This window comes from Oncorhynchus kisutch, unplaced genomic scaffold (assembly GCF_002021735.2).
Source record: "Oncorhynchus kisutch isolate 150728-3 unplaced genomic scaffold, Okis_V2 scaffold795, whole genome shotgun sequence".
In the NCBI taxonomy this organism is placed as follows: domain Eukaryota; kingdom Metazoa; phylum Chordata; class Actinopteri; order Salmoniformes; family Salmonidae; genus Oncorhynchus; species Oncorhynchus kisutch.
The window spans coordinates 97,334-120,382 of NW_022262740.1; the positions used below are offsets into that span (position 1 = coordinate 97,334).

At 52.4% G+C, this 23,049-nt stretch overlaps 6 non-coding genes and 2 pseudogenes across 6 annotated transcripts; all 8 read left to right on the forward strand.

The window, feature by feature from the left end:
• The first annotated feature begins 3,479 nt into the window (after positions 1-3,479).
• LOC116362131 (uncharacterized) lies at positions 3,480-3,648 on the forward strand (annotated as a pseudogene).
• Positions 3,649-4,009: 361 nt separating this feature from the next.
• Positions 4,010-4,126, forward strand: LOC116362134 (U5 spliceosomal RNA). Its single transcript, XR_004207698.1, has one exon. It is a non-coding gene; the product is annotated as a U5 spliceosomal RNA (small nuclear RNA).
• Positions 4,127-6,287: 2,161 nt separating this feature from the next.
• Positions 6,288-6,470, forward strand: LOC116362145 (U2 spliceosomal RNA). Its single transcript, XR_004207709.1, has one exon. It is a non-coding gene; the product is annotated as a U2 spliceosomal RNA (small nuclear RNA).
• Positions 6,471-6,985: 515 nt separating this feature from the next.
• On the forward strand, positions 6,986-7,102 carry LOC116362140 (U5 spliceosomal RNA). Its single transcript, XR_004207704.1, has one exon. It is a non-coding gene; the product is annotated as a U5 spliceosomal RNA (small nuclear RNA).
• Positions 7,103-13,361: 6,259 nt separating this feature from the next.
• On the forward strand, positions 13,362-13,538 carry LOC116362128 (uncharacterized; annotated as a pseudogene).
• A 456-nt stretch (positions 13,539-13,994) lies between these two features.
• LOC116362135 (U5 spliceosomal RNA) lies at positions 13,995-14,111 on the forward strand. The gene has a single exon (XR_004207699.1). It is a non-coding gene; the product is annotated as a U5 spliceosomal RNA (small nuclear RNA).
• Positions 14,112-20,257: 6,146 nt separating this feature from the next.
• Positions 20,258-20,449, forward strand: LOC116362137 (U2 spliceosomal RNA). The gene has a single exon (XR_004207701.1). It is a non-coding gene; the product is annotated as a U2 spliceosomal RNA (small nuclear RNA).
• A 442-nt stretch (positions 20,450-20,891) lies between these two features.
• On the forward strand, positions 20,892-21,008 carry LOC116362136 (U5 spliceosomal RNA). Its single transcript, XR_004207700.1, has one exon. It is a non-coding gene; the product is annotated as a U5 spliceosomal RNA (small nuclear RNA).
• Positions 21,009-23,049: the final 2,041 nt, after the last annotated feature.

Genomic DNA, 23,049 nt, shown 5'->3' on the forward strand with positions numbered 1-23,049 from the left:
AAACGTTAGGGGGTTAAGGGACTATGTTAAAAGGAGGGCGGTGTTCAGTTTTTTAGAGGGGGTAGGGTTTGATTTTTGTTTCTTACAGGAGGTTCACCTGAGGGATGGAGGGGATGTTGAAAGGTTTAGGAGGGAGTGGGTAAAGGGAGATTCATTGTGGGGCATAGGTGGGGTGCACTCGACGGGGGTAGGGATTTTGTTTTTTGGTAATGCAGGGTAGAGTTTTGGGGGTTGATGTCAAGTTTAGGGAGTTTAGATATGGGTTATTTGGGGTGTACGGGCCACAGGTGGCGGCAGACAGGAGGGAGATGGTGGACTGTCTGGCGCCCCTGTGTGTTACTAACAGGCACTTGGTGATAGGGGGTGATTTTAATATTGATTTAGGGTTAGGGGGAGACAGTAGTGCAGGTGCCATCACCGGGCTAATGGCTTGCCATGGTCTGGTCGATGGTGGCCTGCACACTACTCCGGCAATGGTCGGTCCTACATGGCGCAACTCCAGGGGGGTTGCGCGGAGGCTCGACTATATTTTTGTACCTAGGTCTTTGGGTCAGTTGTCTGGGCGGCTGGTGCCTGTCTTCTTTTCGGATCATGACGGGGTGCTCCTGCAGGTGGGGTTGCCAGTCTGCCTCTTCGGTAGGGGGTACTGGAAATTAGATCGGGATTTACTGGATGAGCAAGATTTTGTTAATGCCGTTACAGGGGTGTTTCGGGGGCTTGAAGGCCTCCGGCCCATGTGTGAGGGGGTGTTAGAATGGTGGGATTTAGTAAAGGTGAGGATTAGGGCCTTTATTATAGGATATAGTAAGAGGAAAAAAAGGGAGGAAAGGAGGGAGGTGGATCATATCCAAAGGTTGATCGAACTCGAGTACGAGGCAGGCAACCTCGGCGGGTCGATTGACTGGGAGAGAACCACAGCCCTGAAGGCGCAGCTCAGGGAGCTGCAGGAGCAGAAGGCTCGAGCTTTCCTGGAGCGTGCACATAGTGGCTTTTTAGAACATAATGAGACTTGTTCCGCTATGTTCTTTAAGTCGGTTAGGGCAAGGCAGAGTAGGAAGATAATGCATGGAGTTAGAAAAGAAGATGGTAGTGTAGTAAGTAAACCAGAGGAGATGGTCAGGGTGACAACTGATCATTTCCTAGGTTTATTTAAGGAAAGGGCAATAGAGGTAGAGCAGGGAAATGTGTTTTTAGAACACTTGTCCCGGCGGTTGCCGGAGGACATTAGAGACGTGATGGAGGCCCAGATCTCACTAGAAGAGGTTGAGAGCGCTCTTAGGAGGATGGGAAAAGGGAAGGTGCCTGGGATGGATGGGCTGCCGGCTGAGTTTTACCTCAAGTTTTGGGGTATACTTGGACCGGTGGTACTCGAAGTCTTGAAGGCAATCCTCGAGACGGGTGTCCCGGGGGGTTCAATGGTAGTCGGCGTGCTGTCACTTCTTTACAAGAAGGGGGATGCAACCGACCTTGGCAACTGGCGGCCATTGACCATGCTGTGCGTAGACTACAAGTTGCTTGCAAAGGTCTTAGCGGATCGGTTGCGCACAGCCCTTCCCTACGTCGTCCACGAGGATCAGACGTGCGGGGTAGAGGGACGCTCTATTAGATGGAACCTACAGTTGATCAGGGACTCCATCGCCTGGGTAGAAGATAGAGGGCTGCCTTTAATGGTAGCAGCGCTAGATCAGGTGAAAGCCTTTGATCGCGTGAATAGATCCTTTCTTTACAGGGTGTTAGGTAGATTAGGATTTGGGGAGAAGTTTATAGGATGGATCCGTACTTTATATGTCGGAGCGGGGTGTCGAGTTAGCGTAAACGGTCACTTAGGTGACGTTTTTGACCTCTAGTCTGGGGTCAGGCAGGGATGCCCGCTCTCGGCACTCCTCTTTGTTCTGTACATGGAGCCTCTGGGGGCTGCCATTAGGGCAGACACGGGGGTGGAGGGCTTGTTGATCCCTGGAAGCGGTGGGCTGCGTGTTAAGTTGACGCAGTACGCCGACGACACTTCCTTGCTGCCATGCAAGGACTCGTGCCTGACAAGGTCCCTTGCCATCAATGGGGATTTCACCCGAGCGTCGGGGGCAGTTCTGAACCTTGCAAAGTCTTCCGTTAAGTTTTTCGGAAGATGGCGCGGTAGGACGGATGTGCCCGGGGGGTTATCTCTCTGTGAGGGGGCCCTGAGGATTCTCGGGGTCCATTTTGAGACCTCCGGCTCAGCGACGCTGAACTGGAACATGGGTATCGCAGTGGTACAGAGGAAGCTAGCAATGTGGAAGGCTAGGTCGTTGTCTTTTATAGGCAAGGTCCTGGTCCTAAAGGTGGATGTATTGCCATCTCTGTTGTATTTGGCATACATCTACCCATTGCCGGCTTGTCTGAGGAGGCCTCTGGTGAGGCTTGTGTTTCAGTTCATGTGGGGTGGCAGGTACGAGTGGGTCGCCAGGGCACGCATGCTCTGTCCCATCGGGGAGGGAGGTAGGGGGGTACCAAACATCCCCCTCAAGCTGGACACAATATTTGTGTCCTTCGTGTTGACAGAACTGGCTCATCCGGTGATACACCCGTCCGGTTACCTCCTGCGGGTGTTCTTCTCGTACCAAGCCAGAAGCGTAATGGTGTGGTCTAACACGGGTCCTCGGGCGGAACAGCTGCCTTGGCCATGCGGCCAAGTGGCTGCGTGCGCACCCCGAGGTTGAAGTTGCCCGAGTAGGTTTAGACCACAGGCACCTGTACGAGGAGGTCAGGCTGGCAGGGAGTCCTCCGCCTGTAGCGGGCGTCTCGTCGGTGGTCTGGGAGGGAGTGCAGGCGCGGGGCCTGGACAACAGGCTCAAGGACGTGAATTGGTTGAGCCTCCACAAGTGCTTGCCGGTGCGTTCCATCATGTACCGGCATAGCTTGGCGCGATCTCCCACCTGCCCAAGATCTGCTTGTGGCAGGGAGGAGACTGTGCGCCATGCCTTTTGGGACTGTGCCTTTGCCGGAGTGGTTTGGGCTAGGGCACGGGTGTTGATAGGTATGGTCAGGAGTGATTTTGTGGTGACGTGGGCTAGATTAGAAAGAGGTGTAGGGAGAGCGAGGGGAACGGAGAGGGATAGGTTTCTGCTCTGGCTTCTCATGAGCCTCTTTAAACGGGGGCTGTGGGAAGCCAGGCAGAATTTGGTAAAGACAGGGAGAGATTGGGGGGTGGAAGGGATATTGAGGAGGGTGGAAGGAGATTTAAGAGGGAGGATGAGGAGGGAGGTAAAGAAGTGGGGGCAGCATGCGGCACGGGAGAGGTGGAAAGGGGGTTTAGGGCTGTTAGTGTTAGACTGAGTGTTGTAAGGGGATAGATTGGTTAGGTATGACGGGGAGGGACGATGCTCCCCTGAGGTTTTTGGGTTTTTGGGTTTTTGTGTTATTTGGAATGAAAATACTATTATTTAAGTTTGTATGGAAAGTATGATTTTGTATAGAATGGATGGTATTTGAAAATAATAAATATATTTTATAAAAAAAAATATAAAAAAATCTGTTCTTATCAGTTTAATATCTGATACGTCCCCCATAGGGGGACTACATATTAAATGGATTTTTCGGAAATGGGGCTTGCTCCGTCCGCTCCACGCATCGACCCGGTATTGCAGTACCTCCGGGAACGGTGCAACACTTTTCTCCCGTTGTCAAGGAAAAATACTCATTCACAAAGCTATGTAAACAGCTAGCTTAGCTTAGCTTAGCTTAGCTAGCTAGCAGAAGAAGAGAAGGAAAGAAACATTCAAACTGAAAAAAGGGCGAAGCGCCTTTCAATGGGGTCCCCCGTTTCCCGCCATTTTACTTAAAAAAAAAAAAAAAGGATTGTGTGTGTGTGTGTGTGTGTCTCTGTCTCTGTCTGTGTCTCTCTCTCTCTCTCTGTGACCTTCTTTTCATCCACAGCCCTCAAACTTGGAAGAGTGGGTTCCGGTAGCACCCGCGGGGACCCGGCCTACAGTGCACAGAGTGTGTCTCGGGCCCCCGACCTCTGACTTCCATATGACTCTGGTTTCTCTTCATTACGCACAAGCCTTTCGCCTTTTACTAAAGACTTCCGTGGAGAGGAACACTTATGAGTTCAATGTATTTTTGGAGTGGCTTTGCTTCTTGCAGAGCCCGGTATCTTGTTTCAAGAGAAATTGACATAGATGAGCCAGGATAGTGACTTAAAGACGCATTAGCGACTTTTTACAAAAAACACCTGCCTGCCTGCCTGTCTGTCTGTCTGTCTGTCTGTAGCCGTGGAAACGGTGGGTGGCTGGGATTGGAGGAGCCGGCTCTTGCCAACCCACCCGCTGAGGTCTGCCGAGACCCCCGGGGGCCCGGCGGTTGCAGGGTTCCATTTGTGGGTTATCGCTTCTCGGCCTTTTGGCTCAGATCAAGCTTGGTACCGAGGTGCCCCAAAGCCCGCTGAGCCAGAAGGTCGAAGGAAGACCGGAGGGAGGAAAGTTTGTTGTTTTGGTATCGAGTTTCTTCATTTTTGAAGAGAGCTTTTTTGGTGGAGAACATGGAGAACAGGTCGGTTCCGGCGGTCGGATTGGCCAACACGACAAGATTTGTGTGGAAGGAAAAGGAAGTGGAGAAATTCGGGAGGGAAACATTTGGGAGAACTATCCTGATGGGGTTGCTCAAGCTTGGAGTAACTGATGTCTTATGCCTCCAGGAGAATCCATTAGAGGGAGCATATGATGTCACGTTCTACACGGAGAAGCAACATGAGGAGACGATGCGGAAGGTGAAGGATTTGGAGAAGGAAAGACCTATGTCTCACTATGCAGTGACAAGCTTGGCAAGGACAAATTTTAGAGTCGTGACGGTCACGATGTACAACCCACACGTGAAGGAAGAAGAGGTGAGGACATTCCTGGGGAGGTATATGGACAGTATCTCCTCAGGAAGGCTCCTCAAGGACTCTCTGGGGTTTTGGAAAGGAAAGAGGTGTTTCCAGGCACTCCTCAGGGAAGACCCAAAGGGGTTGGAGGGTTACCTCCATCCTCCGGCGCTGTTCTCCCTGGGGGCTGACAGGGGGACGCTACATTATGCCCGTCAGCCTCCTTTCTGCAGGCGATGTATGGCCTACGGCCACGCACTCGCCTCGTGCAGCACAAGGAGGTGCAGATACTGTGGATCGAGTGAGCACGAGGCGAGGGATTGCGCCGAGCCGAAGGCATGTCACGGGTGTGGTTCGGTAGCACACCTGTGGCAGGACTGCCCGGCTCGGAAGGGGTCATACGCGTCTGCAGCTAGGGGGGGAGCGAGAGCGGGGGATGGAGGAAGGAAAGAACGGGAGGAAGGAGGTGGCGGAGGTGGAAGGACTGCGCCGAAGGAGTCTGGGAGAGAGGAAGAGGAGGCGGAGGTGAGGATCGGGACAGAAGGAGAGGTGGCCGGGAAGGAAGGAGAGGTGGTCAGGATGGAAGGAGAGTTGGTCGGGTCTGAAGGAGAGGTGGCCGGGATGGAAGGAGAGGAGGTAGAAAGCTACAAGAAGAAGAAGAAGAAGAAGAAGGCGACGGTGATGGGGGAGAGTGAGGAGACAACAGTGGAGAGGAAGGAGGCGGAGGAGGTTGTGGAGATGGAACCAGAAGGAGAGGCGGAAGGGGGAGGGGGTGTGAAGGGTTGGGGGGACAAGGAAGTGTCGAGGGCAAGGGTGGAGGAGTTGAGAGGGATGGTGAGGGCACTGGTAGAGAAGGAATGGGACAAGGGAAAGGAGAGGGCAAGCGCTATGGGTGTCGTTAGGGTACCTGAGCCAAATACGCCTCCGAGCAAGAGGGCAAAGAAGGTGGTGAGGAGGAGGGGTGGAAAGAAAGGGGGGGAAGAACAGGGGGATGGGGAGGTGGCGGGGCCCTCGTGGGCTCCGTCTCCCTCATCATTTAAACCCCTCGCTGAACTTGACCTCCCAGGGTTGGCCCGAAGCTGGATGATGGAGGGAGAGTCGGACTTTCTCTTTGGGGATGCAGCGTCCCCGGTCCGGAGTCCGGAGGAGGGGGGGGTGATGGACTTGAGTGGGGGGCAGGGGCCGGGTGTCATTGCTGTGTTCAGTGGAGGGGGGATGGTGGGAGATGGGAGTAATGTAGGGTCACAATTAGACGGGATAGAGAAGGGGAGCACTGGGTGAGAAATTGTGGTAATAGAGGTGGCGTAATTTGGTAGTTTGTAGGTTATCGATTATTTGGTTTTGGATATGGTCATAGTTGATTAATTTTGAAATGATTATTTGTAGTTTGTATATTTAATATGTCTGAATTATTGGAAGATTATTGTTTGGTTTTTGATGGTAATAAATATATTTTGATTTAAAAAAATAAATAAAATCTGTTCTTATCAGTTTAATATCTGATACGTCCCCCATAGGGGGACTACATATTAAATGGATTTTTCGAACAGGGAGTCGGAAATGGGGCTTGCTCCGTCCGCTCCACGCATCGACCCGGTATTGCAGTACCTCCGGGAACGGTGCAACACTTTTCTCCCGTTGTCAAGGAAAAATACTCATTCACAAAGCTATGTAAACAGCTAGCTTAGCTTAGCTTAGCTTAGCCTTGCTTAGCTAGCTAGCAGAAGAAGAGAAGGAAAGAAACATTCAAACTGAAAAAAGGGCGAAGCGCCTTTCAATGGGTTCCCCCGTTTCCCGCCATTTTACAAAAACAAAAACAAAAAAAAAACAATTGGGCCAGGATGTTGTGTGTGTGTCTCTGTCTCTCTTTGTCTCTCTCTGTGTGTGTGTGTGTCATTGTGTGTGTGTGTGTCTCTGTCTCTCTGTGTCTCTCTCTGTGTGTGTGTGTGTGTGTGTGTGTCTCTCTCTCTCTGTGTCTCTTGTGTCTCTGTGTCTGTGACCTTCTTTTCATCCACAGCCCTCAAACTTGGAAGAGTGGGTTCCGGGAGCACCCGCGGGGACCCGGCCTACAGTGCACAGAGTGTGTCTCGGGCCCCCGACCTCTGACTTCCATATGAAGTCAGAGGTCGGGGTTGGTTTCTCTGGTTTCTCTGGTTTCTCTTCATTACGCACAAGCCTTTCGCCTTTTACTAAAGACTTCCGTGGAGAGGAACACTTATGAGTTCAATGTATTTTTGGAGTGGCTTTGCTTCTTGCAGAGCCCGGTATCTTGTTTCAAGAGAAATTGACATAGATGAGCCAGGATAGTGACTTAAAGACGCATTAGCGACTTTTTACAAAAAACACCTGCCTGCCTGCCTGCCTGCCTGCCTGCCTGCCTGTCTGTCTGTCTGTCTGTCTGTCTGTCTGTCTGTCTGTCTGTCTGTCTGTCTGTCTGTCTGTCTGTCTGTCTGTCTGTCTGTCTGTCTGTAGCCGTGGAAACGGTGGGTGGCTGGGATTGGAGGAGCCGGCTCTTGCCAACCCACCCGCTGAGGTCTGCCGAGACCCCCGGGGGCCCGGCGGTTGCAGGGTTCCATTTGTAGGTTATCGCTTCTCGGCCTTTTGGCTCAGATCAAGCTTGGTACCGAGGTGTCCCAGAGCTCGCTTAGCCAGAAGGTCGTCCCAGGAGAGCGGTACAATTTGTGAGTCTTTGTTCTCACTTTTTCAGGTGTTGGAAAAGTGCGGGAATTGAGTGCGTCATCTTCATTGTGGAGATGGCGCAAAACTCTTCGAACAGGTCGGTACCCAGGATTGGGCTCGCTAATACCATTAGATTCTCATGGAAAGAGAAGGAACGAGAGCCTTTTGGACGTGAGACATTTGGTAGGACTATATTAATAGGAATACTGAAGCTAACGGTCAAAGACGTTTTTTGCCTGCAAGGAAACTCTCTGGAGGGAGTTTTTGATGTCACTCTGTATACAGAGAGTAAGCATGATGAGATCATCAAGAAGACAAAGGAAGTTGGAGTAACGGGGCCGATGGGCCATTATGAAGTGAAAAGCTTGGCGAAGAACAATTTTAGGATTGTGACAGTAAATATATACAACCCCTATGTAAAGGATGAAGAGGTGAGAGCCTTCCTGGGGAGATATATGGATAATGTCTCCTCAGGAAGGCACCTCAATGATTCCCTTGGTTTCTGGAATGGAAGGAGAGGATTTCAGGCCCTCCTTAGAGAAGACCCTAAGGGACTGGGTGGATACCTTCATCCCCCAGCTATGTTCTCCCTGGGGGCTGACAGGGGGACATTATACTATGCACGTCAGCCCCCGTTCTGCAGGCGCTGTATGGCCTATGGACACATCCTGGCCTCGTGCAGCAATAGAAAGTGTAGATTCTGTGGATCTGGCGAGCACGAGGCCAAGGACTGTGACGAGCCGAAGGCCTGCCACGGGTGTGGCTCCACTCAGCACCTGTGGCGCGATTGCCCGGCTCGTCAGCGGTCATACGCGTCTGCAGTTGGAGGGGGAGCAGGAGCGGGGGATGGGGGAAGAAGAGGAGGGGAAGGAGGGCCAGTCCAGGCCAACGAAAAAAAGAAAGAAGAGGAGAAGACAGCAGGGAGAGAAGATATAGAAAGAAAGAAGAACGAAGAGGGAGAAAGAAAGAAAACAACAGTGGAGGGAGTTGTGGGGGAGGGGGTGCCTGGGGCAGGACCTGTGGGAGGGGTGCCTGGGGCAGGACCTGTGGGAGGGGTGCCTGTGGCAGGACCTGTGGGGGGGGGGGGTGCCTGTGGCAGGGAGGGTGCCTGGGGCAGGACCTGTGGGAGGGGTGCCTGTGGCAGGACCTGTGGGAGGGGGGGGTGCCTGTGGAAGGACCTGTGGAGGGGGGGGGGGGGTGCCTGGGGCAGGACCGGTGGAGCGGGAGGGGGGAGAAGGGGTACGGGAGTGGGGGGACAGCATGTCCGATTTTCTGGTGGAGGAAATGAGGGAAATGGTGGAGGAGCTAGCGGGGAAGAGGGGTAGTGTCTCCCCGCTACCTCCTACACCAAAAAAAGATAAAAAGAAACAGAAGATGAAGGGGGGCTCGGGAGGTAGAGAGGGGGAGGGGGGTGTAGAGGGGGAGGGGGAGGCTAAGAGATCAGCGGGGGGGGGGGAGGACATTGGTCTCCCTGTTTGCCTCAACCCCTCAAAATTTAGAGGAGGGTGGCTCCGGTGAGGGGTCTGTGGTCTGTTTGTCGGAAGGGTCTCAACTCCTGTTTGAGGAGATGGGATCCCCGACACTCAGCCCCGAGGCATACAGGGAGGGTGGGTTGGAGGGTGGTGGTGAGGAACCCAGGATGCAGGGCAATAGGCCTAACACACTGCCTGCATCCTGGGTTGGAGAGATGGAGGAGGACGGGGGGGCGTCAGGAGGAGAGAGGGCGTCCCCGCCGGTGGAGATGGACCAGGGGAGCATCGGGTGAGTCTCCTGTTTTTTTCTTTGGGTTTTTTTGGGTTAAATTGTAAATAATTATTAAATAAATATGTCTGTTTTGTTTCTTAGTTTAAATGTTAGAGGGTTGAGGGATTTTGTTAAAAGGAGGGCGGCATTTTGTTATTTAGAGGGGGTGGGCTTTGATTTCTGTTTTTTACAGGAGGTTCACCTGAGGGATGGTGGGGATGTGGCTAGATTTAGGAAGGAGTGGGATAAGGGGGAATCTTTTTGGGGCATAGGAGGGGTGCACTCAACAGGAGTAGGAATATTGTGTGGTAATAGAGAGGTTAAGGTAGAGAGCACTTTTGTAATAATGCAGGGTAGAGTATTGGGGATAGATGTAGTGTATAGAGAAGCTAGGTATAGGTTAATTGGGGTATATGGGCCACAGGTGGCGGCAGACAGAAGGGAGATGGTGGACTGTCTGGCGCCCCTGTGTGTCACAAATAGGCACTTGGTGATAGGAGGGGACTTTAATATAGATTTAGGGGTAGGTGGTGATAGTAGTGCAGGCGCAATCACCGGGCTAATGGCTTGCCATGGTCTGGTTGATGGTGGCCTGCATACTACTCCGGCAATGGTCGGTCCTACATGGCGCAACTCCAGGGGGGTTGCGCGGAGGCTCGACTACATTTTTATATCCAGGTCTTTGGGTCAGTTGTCTGGGCGCCTGTTGCCTGTGTTCTTCACGGATCACGACGGGGTGTTCCTGCAGGTGGGGTCGCCAGTCTGCCTCTTCGGTAGGGGGTACTGGAAGTTAGATCGGGGTATACTGGAGGAGCAGGCTTTCGTTGACTCATTTTTTTGTTTCTTTCGAAGGCTTGATGGCCTCCGGTCTATGTGCGAGGGGGTGTTAGAGTGGTGGGATTTAGTGAAGGTGAGGATTAGGGCTTTTATAATAGGGTATTGTAAAAGGAAAAAGAGGGAGGAAAGGAGGGAGGTGGATCGTATCCAAAGGTTAATTGAACTCGAGCACGAGGCGGGCAACCTTGGTGGGTCGATTGACTGGGAGAGATTCGCAGCCCTAAAGGCGCAGCTCAGGGAGCTGCAGGAGCAGAAGGCTCGAGCTTTCCTGGAGCGTGCGCATAGTGGCTTTCTAGAACATAATGAGACTTGTTCCGCTATGTTCTTTAAGTCGGTTAGGGCCAGGCAGAGTAGGAAGGTAATGCATGGCGTTAGGGAAGAAGACGGTAGTGTAGTAAGTAAACCAGAGGAAATGGTCAGGGTGACAACTGATCATTTCCGAGGTTTATTTAAGGAAAGGGAGATAGATGTAGAGCAGGGAAACGTGTTTTTAGAACACTTGTCCCGGCGGTTGCCGGAGGACATTAGAGACGTGATGGAGGCCCAGATCTCACTAGAAGAGGTTGAGAGCGCTCTTAGGAGGATGGGAAAAGGGAAGGTGCCTGGGATGGATGGGCTGCCGGCTAAGTTTTACCTCAAGTTTTGGGGTATACTTGGACCAGTGGTCCTCGAAGTCTTGAAGGCCATCCTTGAGACGGGGGTCCCGGGGGATCAATGGCTGTTGGTGTGCTGTCACTTCTTTATAAGAAGGGGGAAGCAACTGACCTCGGCAACTGGCGGCCGTTGACCATGCTGTGCGTAGATTACAAGATTCTTGCAAAGGTTTTAGCAGACCGGTTGCGCACAGCCCTTCCCTACGTCGTCCACGAGGATCAGACGTGCGGGGTAGAGGGCCGTTCTATAAGATGGAACCTACAGTTGATCAGGGACTCCATCGCCTGGGTTGAAGATAGAGGGCTGCCTTTAATGGTAGCAGCGCTAGATCAGGCGAAAGCCTTTGATCGCGTGAATAGATCTTTTCTATTCAGGGTGTTAGGTAGATTAGGATTTGGGGAGAAGTACATAGGATGGATCCGTACATTATATGTCGGAGCGGGGTGCCGAGTAAGTGTAAATAGTCACTTAGGTGATGTTTTTGACCTCTCGTCTGCGGTCAGGCAGGGATGCCCACTCTCGGCTCTCCTCTTCGTTCTGTACATGGAGCCTCTGGGGGCTGTAGAGAAATGCTAATTCTTATGTAGGTGACCAAACTATTGTTAAGGGGGGGCTACCACTCAGAGTTGAGCCTGTGGGGTCCCCTACAGGATATCTCCCGCATTACACTAATGGCCAAAACCAGCACACACACATGATCTCCGTTGTCTCTGAACGTTGAATGCCCGAAGAGGATTCTACGATGACGGACAGACAACTGAGCCAATGGCGGAAGACTACAGACTACACCCCAGCTGAACCAATCCAAAGATCCAATCTTCCAGAATCAACCTACTTTCTGTTCTATATATAAGTGGTGTACTGATTGTATCGGTCTCTTCTTCGTCTGCGCTTCCGTACGAACCAGCGGGAGAGCCGTAATTACGCTGTTCTAGATATCTTCACTCTGAATAAACTGTAGCTTGTCATACAATTTACCACCTTGTCTGAATCGATCCTTGACCGACTCGTCCGTCTACATATCCAATTACTAACAGGGCTGCCATTAGGGAAGACACAGGGGTGGAGGGCTTGTTGATCCCTGGGAGCGGTGGGCTGCGTGTTAAGATGACGCAGTATGCCGACGACACTTCCTTGCTGTTGTGCAAGGACTCGTGCCTGACAAGGTCTCTTGCCATCATTGGGGATTTCACCCAAGCGTCGGGGGCGGTTCTGAACCATGCAAAGTCTTCCGTTAAGTTTTTCGGAAGATGGCGCGGTAGGACGGATGTGCCCGGGGGGTTATCTCTCTGTGAGGGGGCCCTGAGGATTCTCGGGGTCCATTTTGAGACCTCCGGCTCAGCGACGCTGAACTGGAACATGGGTATCGCAGTGGTTCAGAAGAAGCTAGCAATGTGGAAGGCTAGGTCTTTGTCTTTTATAGGTAAGGTCCTGGTCTTAAAGGTGGATGTATTGCCATCTCTTTTGTACTTGGCGTACATCTACCCATTGCCGGCTTGTCTGAGAAGTTATCTAGTGAGGCTCGTGTTTCAGTTCATGTGGGGTGGCAGGTACGAGTGGGTCGCCAGGGAGCGCATGCTCTGTCCCATCGGGGAGGGAGGTAGGGGGGTACCACATCTCCCCCTCAAGCTGGACGCAATTTTTGTTTCTTTCTTGTTGACGGAGCTTGCTCAGCCAGTTATACACCCGTCCGGTTACCTCCTGCGGGTGTTCTTCTCGTATCAGGCGAGAAGCGTAATGGTGTGGTCTAACGCGGGTCCTCGGGCGGAACAGCTGCCGTGGCACTTTGGCCATGCGGCCAAGTGGCTGCGTGCGCACCCCGAGGTTGAAGTTGCCCGAGTAGGTTTAGATCACAGGCACCTGTACGAGGAGGTCAGGCAGGCAGGGAGTCCTGCGCCTGTAGCGGGCATCTCGTCAGTGGTCTGGGAGGGAGTGCAGGCGCGGGGCCTGGACAACAGGCTCAAGGACCTGAATTGGTTGAGCCTCCATAAGTGCTTGCCGGTACGTGCCATTATGTACCGGCATAGTTTGTCGCGATCCTCCACCTGTCCAAGATCTGCTTGTGGCAGGGAGGAGACTGTGCGCCATGCCTTCTGGGACTGTGCCTTTGCCGGACTAGTCTGGGCTAGGGCACGGGTGTTGCTAGGTATGGTTAGGAGCGATTTTTTGCTGACTTGGGCTAGGTTAGAGCGAGGCGTAGGGAGAGCGAGGGGAACGGAAAGGGACAGGTTTCTGCTCTGGCTTCTCATGAGTCTCTTTAAAAGGGGGCTGTGGGAAGCCAGGCAGAATTTAGTTAAGACAGGGAGAGATTGGGGGGTGGAAGGGATAGTGAGGGGGAGGATGAAGAGGGAGGAGATAAAGTGGGGGCAGCATGCGGCACGGGAGAGGTGGAAGGGGGGATTAGGGCTGGGAGTGTTAGAGTGAGGTTTGTAAGGGGATAGATTAGGGAAGGGAAGATAGGGAAGGGTTAGGTATTGGTTAGGTATGACGGGGAGGGACGATGCTCCCGAGGTTTGTTTTTGGTGATTTGGTTTTGTAAATATGATATGTAAGAGTGAATGAGAATTATGATTTTGTAAATAGTATGAATGGTATTGAGTGTAAATAAATTATTTTTGTAAAAAAAAAAAAATCTGGTCTTATCAGTTTAATATCTGATACGTCCCCCATAGGGGGACTACATATTAAATGGATTTTTCGAACAGGGAGTCGGAAATGGGGCTTGCTCCGTCCGCTCCACGCATCGACCCGGTATTGCAGTACCTCCGGGAACGGTGCAACACTTTTCTCCCGTTGTCAAGAAAAAATACTCATTCACAAAGCTATGTAAACAGCTAGCTTAGCTTAGCTTAGCAGAAGAAGAGAAGGAAAGAAACATTCAAACTGAAAAAAGGGCGAAGCGCCTTTCAATGGGGTCCCCCGTTTCCCGCCATCTTACTTAAAAAATAATTTAAAAAAACAATTGGGCCAGGATGTTGTGTGTGTGTCTCTCTTTGTCTCTCTCTGTGTGTGTGTGTGTCATTGTGTGTGTGTGTGTCTCTGTCTCTCTGTGTCTCTCTCTGTGTGTGTGTGTGTGTGTGTGTGTGTCTCTCTCTCTCTGTGTCTCTTGTGTCTCTGTGTCTGTGACCTTCTTTTCATCCACAGCCCTCAAACTTGGAAGAGTGGGTTCCGGGAGCACCCGCGGGGACCCGGCCTACAGTGCACAGAGTGTGTCTCGGGCCCCCGACCTCTGACTTCCATATGACTCTGGTTTCTCTTCATTACGCACAAGCCTTTCGCCTTTTACTAAAGACTTCCGTGGAGAGGAACACTTATGAGTTCAATGTATTTTTGGAGTGGCTTTGCTTCTTGCAGAGCCCGGCATCTTGTTTCAAGAGAAATTGACATAGATGAGCCAGGATAGTGACTTAAAGACGCATTAGCGACTTTTTACAAAAAACACCTGCCTGCCTGCCTGCCTGTCTGTCTGTCTGTCTGTCTGTCTGTAGCCGGGGAAACGGTGGGTGGCTGGGATTGGAGGAGCCGGCTCTTGCCAACCCACCCGCTGAGGTCTGCCGAGACCCCCGGGGGCCCGGCGGTTGCAGGGTTCCATTTGTGGGTTATCGCTTCTCGGCCTTTTGGCTCAGATCAAGCTCGGTACTGAGGTGCCCCAGAGCCCGCTGAGTCAAAGGTCGAAGGCCGGTGAGCGTTAAGAGTTTTTCTGGGAATTTTGCAAAACATTTCTGGGAAATAAATTATTAAACTACAGCTATATAGATATGGCTGGTAGTGGGAGCACAGGGTCGGTTCCGAGGGCCGGACTGAAGAACACCATTCGGTTTGCATGGAAGAAGGACGAGGAAGTACGAATGCCAAGAGATACATTTGGGAGAACTGTGCTGATGGGGGCCCTGAAACTGAAGATACCAGAGGTGATGTGTCTCCAAGGCAACACTATGGAAGAGGCTTACGACGTGACTCTTCACACAGAAGGAATGTGCGATGTGGTGATGGACAGAGCAAAAGCGGCGGCTGGGGAGAGGCCTTTGTCATTTTTTGACATAACGTGCCTGGCAAAGACCAACTTTAGGACGATAAATGTACATATGTACAATCCGCATGTGGCGGACAGTGCGATAGGAGCTTTCCTGGGCCGGTATTGCGATGTGACGTCGGGGGCAAGGTACGTGAAGGACTCGTTGGGGTTCTGGAATGGACGCCGCCAGTTCCAGGTACTGCTGAGGCCGGATAAAGAAGGTTTCGAAGGCTTCCTCCATCCCCCGGCAGTCTTTTCACTGGGCTCAGACAGGGGGATGCTGTTCTACACCCGTCAACCCCCCTTTTGCAAGAAGTGTAGGGAGTATGGGCACGTAACGGCTGCCTGCAGTAAGGGGAAATGTCGTTTCTGCAGATCGGGGGAGCATGAGGCAAAGGACTGCAGGGAGCCGAAGGAGTGCCATGGGTGTGGTAGTAGACTGCACCTGTTCCGCGACTGCCCGTCCCGTCGGCAGTCATATGCCGAGGCAGCGGCAGGAAGGAAGCAAGGAGGAGATTCTGTGGGGGAGCAACTGGAGAGGAAGGACCCAGAGAGGACGGAGCAGGAGAGACCAACCTCACCAACGCCCAGTCCAGGTAGCAGGGCCGGGAAGGAGGTGTCATTAGAGACGCCAGCTATGCAGAAGCCGGCGGTGGAGAAGGCGGGGGGTGGAATGGAGGAGATGGGATCATCACTGGATGGGGTGGAGGGGCTAGGGGCCCTTGTTGAAATGGTGGGAAACCTTCCAGTGTTGGGGTCAAGGGCAGGGGAGTGGGCCTCACACTCCGGTGTGAAGGAACCGTCAGTCGGGGGGGGCGACACAGGAGCCTGAACAGGGCCCCTATGTCGGAAAAAAGAAGAAGCGGAAGAATGAGGTGGGGGACTTAGGGGAGGGGGCGGGCAAGCGTGTGATGGGGGATAAAGAAAACGCTGCTGCCGTGAACCCCCAGTCCTCATCTGTCCCCTTACCCTTAGTGGAGATGGACATGACAACCTCCGCTCTATCTCTGCCTGCGGAGGATGGAGGGTCGCAGGGTGTTTCAGGGGAGCCGGAAACCTCCGCCCCCAACCCTAACCCTTTCCCAGCTTCATGGGTAGATGAAATGGGGGTCATAGAGGAGGGGGGAAACAGGATGTCTCTAGTGGGGTGCGAGCAGGGGGCCACATCTCTAGAGGACCTGTATTCTTCAGACGAGGGGAGCATTTTTGCATCCCTGTCGGACGAGATGGAGCAGGGGAGCATCGGGTGAGCCTCCTGTATTTTTTGTTATTAGTGTTTGTATTTTGATGTTTTCATTATGGATAAATTTACCTTTGTTAGTATAAATGTAAGGGAGTTGAGGGATAGGGTTAAAAGAAGGGAGGTTTTAAGTTATTTAGAGGGGGATATATTTAATTAATAATGAATATTTCTGTTAAATTGTTTAGTTTAAATGTAAGGGGATTAAGCGATTTTGTTAAAAGGAGGGCGGTTTTTAGTTTTTTGGAAGGAGTGGGTTTTGATGTTTGTTTTTTACAGGAGGTTCACCTGAGGGATGGAGGGGATGTTGTGAGGTTTAAGAGGGAGTGGGATAAGGGGGAATCAGTTTGGGGAATAGGTGGGGTTCATTCAACGGGAGTGGGGATTTTGTTTGGTAATAGGGAGATGAAAGTAGAGGGCACTTTTGTAGTAATGCAGGGGAGGGTTTTGGGGGTAGATGTCACTTTTAGGGATAGTAGGTATAGGTTAGTGGTGGTGTATGGACCACAGGTGGCGGCAGACAGGAGGGAGATGGTGGACTGTCTGACGCCCCTGTGTGTTACAAATAGGCACTTGGTGATAGGAGGGGATTTCAATATAGATTTAGGGATAGGGGGGGATAGCAGTGCAGGCGCTATCACCGGGCTAATGGCTTGCCATGGTCTGGTTGATGGCGGCCTGCACACTACTCCGACAATGGCCGGTCCTACATGGCGCAACTCCAGGGGGGTTGCGCGGAGGCTGGACTACATTTCTGTATCCAGGTCTTTGGGTCAGTTGTCTGGGCGCCTGTTGCCTGTGTTCTTTTCGGACCACGACGGGGTGTTCCTGCAGGTGGGGTCGCCAGTCTGCCTCTTCGGTAGGGGGTACTGGAAGTTAGATCGGGATGTGCTGGAGGAGCAGGCTTTCGTTGACGCCTTTTTTGGTTTCTTTCAGAGGCTTGATGGCCTCCGGTCCATGTGCGAGGGGGTGTTAGACTGGTGGGACTTAGTCAAGGTAAGGATTAGGGTCTTTATTATAGGATATTGTAAGAGGAGAAAAAGGGAGGAAAGAAGGGAGGTGGATCATATCCAAAGGTTGCTCGAGCTCGAGTACGAGGCAGGCAACCTCGGTGGGTCGGTCGACTGGGAGAGATCCACTGCCCTGAAGGCGCAGCTAAGGGAGCTGCAGGAGCGGAATGCTCGAGCTTTCCTGGAGCGTGCGCATAGTGGCTTTTTAGAACATAATGAGACTTGTTCCGCTATGTTCTTTCAGTCGGTTAGGGCCAGACAGAGTAGGAAGGTAATGCATGGCGTTAGGGAAGAAAATGGTAGTGTAGCTAAAGAACCGGAGGAGATGGTCAGAGTGACCACTGACCATTTCCGAGTTTTCTTTAAGGAGAGGGGTGTAGATGTAGAGCAGGGAAGTGTGTTTTTAGAACACTTGTCCCAGCGATTGCCGGAGGACATTAGAGAGGCGATGGAGGCTCAGATTTCCCTTGAAGAGGTTGAGAGCGCCCTCAGGAGGATGGGAAAAGGGAAGGTACCTGGGATGGATGGGCTGCCGGCCGAGTTTTACCTCAAGTTTTGGGGGATACTCGGACCGGTGGTCCTCGAAGTCTTGATGGCCATCCTTGAGACGGGGGTCCCGGGGGGTTCAATGGCCGTCGGTGTGCTGTCACTTCTTTACAAGAAGGGGGACGCCACAGACCTTGGCAACTGGCGGCCGTTGACCATGCTGTGTGTAGACTACAAGTTGCTTGCAAAGGTCCTAGCGGATCGGTTGCGCACAGCCCTTCCCTACGTCGTCCATGAGGATCAGACGTGCGGGGTAGAGGGTCGCTCTATCAGGTGGAACCTGCAGTTGGTCAGGGACTCCATCGCTTGGGTAGAAGATAGAGGGCTGCCTTTAATGGTAGCAGCGCTAGATCAGGCGAAAGCCTTTGATCGCGTGAATAGATCCTTTCTTTACAGGGTGTTAGGTAGGTTAGGATTTGGGGAGAAGTTTATAGGATGGATCCGTACTTTATATGTCGGGGCGGGGTGCCGGGTTAGCGTAAACGGTCACATGGGTGACGTTTTTGACCTCTCGTCAGGGGTCAGGCAGGGGTGCCCGCTCTCGGCTCTCCTCTTCGTTCTGTACATGGAGCCTCTGGGGGCTGCCATTAGGGCAGACACAGGGGTGGAGGGCTTGTTGATCCCTGGAAGCGGTGGTATGCGCGTCAAGTTGACGCAGTACGCCGATGACACTTCCTTGCTCCTTTGCAAGGACTCGTGCCTGACAAGGTCCCTTGCCATTATTGGGGACTTCACCCGAGCGTCGGGAGCGGTTCTGAACCACGCAAAGTCTTCCGTAAAATTTTTCGGAAGATGGCGCGGCAGGACGGATGTGCCCGGGGGGTTATCTCTCTGTGAGGGGGCCCTGAGGATTCTCGGGGTCCATTTTGAGACCTCCGGCTCAGCGACGCTGAACTGGAACATGGGTATCGCAGTGGTACAGAGGAAGCTGGCAATGTGGAAGGCTAGGTCTTTGTCTTTTATGGGCAAGGTCCTGGTCCTAAAGGTGGATGTATTGCCATCTCTTTTGTACTTGGCGTACATCTACCCATTGCCTGCTTGTCTGAGGAGGACTCTAGTGAGGCTTGTGTTTCAGTTCCTGTGGGGTGGCAGGTAGGAGTGGGTCGCCAGGGCTCGCATGCTCTGTCCCATCGGGGAGGGAGGTAGGGGGATACCACATTTCCCCCTCAAGCTGGATGCAATTTTTGTTTCGTTCTTGTTGACGGAGCTTGCTCATCCAGTGATACACCCGTCCGGCTACCTCCTGCGGGTGTTCTTCTCGTATCAGGCGAGAAGCGTAATGGTGTGGTCTAACACGGGTCCTCGGGCAGAACAGCTGCCGTGGCACTTTGGTCATGCGGCCAAGTGGCTGCGTGCGCACTGTAGAGAAATGCTATTTCTTATGCAGGTGACCAAACTATTGTTGATAAAGGGCTACAACTCAGAGTTGAGCCTGTGGGGTCCCCTACAGGATAGCTCCCGCATTACACTAATGGCCAAAACCAGCGCACACACACATGATCTCCGTAGTAGCTGAACGTTGAATGCCCGAAGAGGATTCTACGATGACGGACAGACTACTGAGCCAATGGCGGAAGACTACAGACTACACCCCAGCTGAACCAATCCAAAGATCCGATCTTCCAGAATCAACCTACTTTCTGTTCTATATATAAGTGGTGTACTGATTGTATCGGTCTCTTCTTCGTCTGCGCTTCCGTACGAACCAGCGGGAGAGCCGTAATTACGCTGTTCTAGATATCTTCACTCTGAATAAACTGTAGCTTGTCATACAATTTACCACCTTGTCTGAATCGATCCTTGACCGACTCGTCCGTCTACATATCCAATTACTAACAGCACCCCGAGGAGGTTTAGATCACAGGCACCTGTACGAGGAGGTCAGACAGGCAGGGAGTCCGGCGCCTGTAGCGGGCATCTCGGCAGGGGTCTGGGAGGGAGTGCAGGCGCGTGGCCTAGACAACAGGCTCAAGGACCTGAATTGGTTGAGCCTCCACAAGTGCTTGCCGGTACGTTCCATCATGTACCGGCATAGCTTGGCGCGATCCCCCACCTGTCCAAGATCCACTTGTGGCAGGGAGGAGACTGTGCGTCATGCCTTTTGGGACTGTGCCTTTGCCGGAGTAGTATGGGCTAGGGCACGGGTGTTGTTGGGATTGGTAAGAGGTGATTTTGTGTTGACGTGGGCAAGGTTAGAGAGAGGTGTAGGGAGAGCGAGAGGTACAGATAGGGATAGGTTTCTGCTCTGGCTTCTCATAAGTCTCTTTAAACAGGGGCTTTGGGAAGCCAGGCAGAACTTTGTCAAGACAGGGAGAGATAGGGGGGTGGAAGGAATAGTGAGGAGGGTGGAAGGAGATTTGAGAGGGGGGATGAAGAGGGAGGAGAGGAAGTGGGGGCAGCATGCTGCCCGGGAGAGGTGGAAGGGGGGTTTAGGGCTGGGTGTGATTTAGATGTGATTTAGGTTTGTAAGGGGATAGATTATGACGGAGAGATAGGGAAAGGTAGTTTGTAGGATGACGGGGAGGGATGATGCTCCCCTGAGGTTTTTGTTTTGGGTTTGTTTTTGAAAAAAAATATACCATTGTTAGAGTTTGAATGACAATTATGTTTTTGTAAAGAATGAATGGTATGGAACGTAATAAATATATTTTGTAAAAAAATAAAAAAAAAAATCTGTTCTTAGCAGGTGGGTTATCGCTTCTCGGCATTTTTGGCTCAGATCAAGTGTAGTATCTGTTCTTATCAGTTTAATATCTGATACGTCCCCCATAGGGGGACTACATATTAAATGGATTTTTCGAACAGGGAGTCAGAAATGGGGCTTGCTCCGTCCGCTCCACGCATCGACCCGGTATTGCAGTACCTCCGGGAACGGTGCAACACTTTTCTCCCGTTGTCAAGGAAAAATACTCATTCACAAAGCTATGTAAACAGCTAGCTTAGCTTAGCTTAGCTAGCTAGCAGAAGAAGAGAAGGAAAGAAACATTCAAACTGAAAAAAGGGCGAAGCGCCTTTCAATGGGGTCCCCCGTTTCCCGCCATTTTACTTTAAAAAAAAAAAATAAAAAAAAATAATAATAATTGGGCCAGGATTGTGTGTGTGTGTGTGTGTGTGTCTCTGTCTCTCTGTCTCTCTCTGTGTGTGTGTGTGTGTGTGTGTGTGTGTCTCTCTCTCTCTCTCTCTCTGTGTCTCTTGTGTCTCTGTGTCTGTGACCTTCTTTCCATCCACAGCCCTCAAACTTGGAAGAGTGGGTTCCGGGAGCACCCGCGGGGACCCGGCCTACAGTGCACAGAGTGTGTCTCGGGCCCCCGACCTCTGACTTCCATATGACTCTGGTTTCTCTTCATTACGCACAAGCCTTTCGCCTTTTACTAAAGACTTCCGTGGAGAGGAACACTTATGAGTTCAATGTATTTTTGGAGTGGCTTTGCTTCTTGCAGAGCCCGGTATCTTGTTTCAAGAGAAATTGACATAGATGAGCCAGGATAGTGACTTAAAGACGCATTAGCGACTTTTTACAAAAAACACCTGCCTGTCTGTCTGTAGCCGGGGAAACGGTGGGTGGCTGGGATTGGAGGAGCCGGCTCTTGCCAACCCACCCGCTGAGGTCTGCCGAGACCCCCGGGGGCCCGGCGGTTGCAGGGTTCCATTTGTGGGTTATCGCTTCTCGGCCTTTTGGCTCAGATCAAGCTTGACACCGAGGTGCCCCAAAGCACGCTGAGTCAAAAGGTCGAACCAGGAGAGCGGTAAGTTTTTTTTGTGTGGATTTTTTGGTAAATTTAAAAATAATTTCTTGTCTTTTTTGTATTTTCTTTCTTGTTTTTTGGAGGAGGTTGGTGAACCGGGTGCACTATTCTCCTTGCGGAGATGGCGCAAGATGGCACGTCACGGTCGGTTCCTGGGATTGGGCTGGCCAATACGGTGCGTTTTAAATGGAGGGAAAAAGAAATGGAGCCTTGGGGGAGAGAGACCTTCGGGAGGACAATATTGATGGGATGCCTGCAATTGAAGGTGAAGGATGTTCTCTGCCTTCAGGGGAACCCGATGGAGAAGGGGTTCGATGTGACATTGCATTTGGAAGAACAGCATGATGAGGTAATGAAGAAGGTGAAGGCAGAGAAAGGAGAAGGTCCCCTGTGCCATTATGCGGTGACCAGCCTGGCCAAGAACAACTTCAGGGTGGTCACCGTTAACATGTACAATCCGCACGTAAAGGAAGAGGAAGTGAGGGCCTTTCTGGGGAGGTATGTTGATAATATCTCCTCAGCGAGGTACCTCAGGGACTCCCTGGGTTTCTGGAACGGGAGGAGAGGGTTCCAGGTGTTACTCAGGGAGGACCCGAAGAGTGTGGATGGCTACCTCCATCCTCCGGCGATGTTCTCCCTGGGGGCTGACAGGGGGACTCTGTACTACGCGCGTCAGCCCCCGTTCTGCAGGCGTTGTATGGCCTACGGACACATCCTGGCCTCGTGCAGCACCATGAAGTGTCGATTCTGTGGGTCGGGAGGGCACGAGGCCAAGGATTGTGACGAGCCCAAGGCTTGCCACGGGTGTGGCTCGAGAGCACACCTGTGGCGTGATTGCCCGGCTCGTCACAGGTCATACGCGTCTGCAGCTGGAGGGGGAACGGGGGATGGGGGGAGGAAGGAAAGGACGCGTGCGGATTGTACGGATGGCACAGGGGAAAAGACGGCGAGGGAAGAGGATGAAAAGAAGGAAGAGGCGAGAAGGAAGAGGAGAGAAGATGGGCAGAAGGAAAAAGAAGGAGAAAAGGAAAAGAAGGCGGAAGAACGGGAAGGAGCGGAGAAGAGGGAGAGTGGGACGGTGATTCGAGAAGGAGTGGAAGAGGGAACGGTGACAGTGATGGGAAAGGAGGGAGGGGTGGTGGTGTTGGGGGAGGGGGTGGGAGGGGGAGGTGGAGGGAGGGATTGGGGGGACAACCTGCCGGACTTCCTCGAGGAGGAAACGAGGGAATTGGTGGAGGAGTTAGCGGGGAAGGGACGTTGTGTCTCCCCGCTACCTCCTTCACCAAAGAAGAAGGGGAAGAAGAGGGGAAGTCGGGCAGGGAGTGAGAGGGAGGGGGGGTGGGGAGGGGGGCTAAGAGATCAGCGGGGGGGGGGAGGGGGGGTTTCATTGGCCTCCGGTGAGGGGTCTGTGGGCAGTTTGTTAGAGGGATCTCAACTCCTGTTTGAGGAGTTGGGATCCCCTGCATTCAGCCCCGAGGCAGACAGGGAGGGGGGGTTGGAGGGTGGGGAGGAACCCAGGATGCAGGGCAATAGGCCTAACACACTGCCTGCATCCTGGGTTGGAGAGATGGAGGAGGACGGGGGGGCGTCAGGAGGAGAGAGGACGTCCCCGCCGGTAGAGATGGACCAGGGGAGCATCGGGTGAGTCTCCTGTTTTTTTTCATTGGTTTTTGGGGTTTATTTGTTGAGGGGTTGATTGGTTGTAATTAATTAAATAAAATGAGTATTTCAGTTAAATT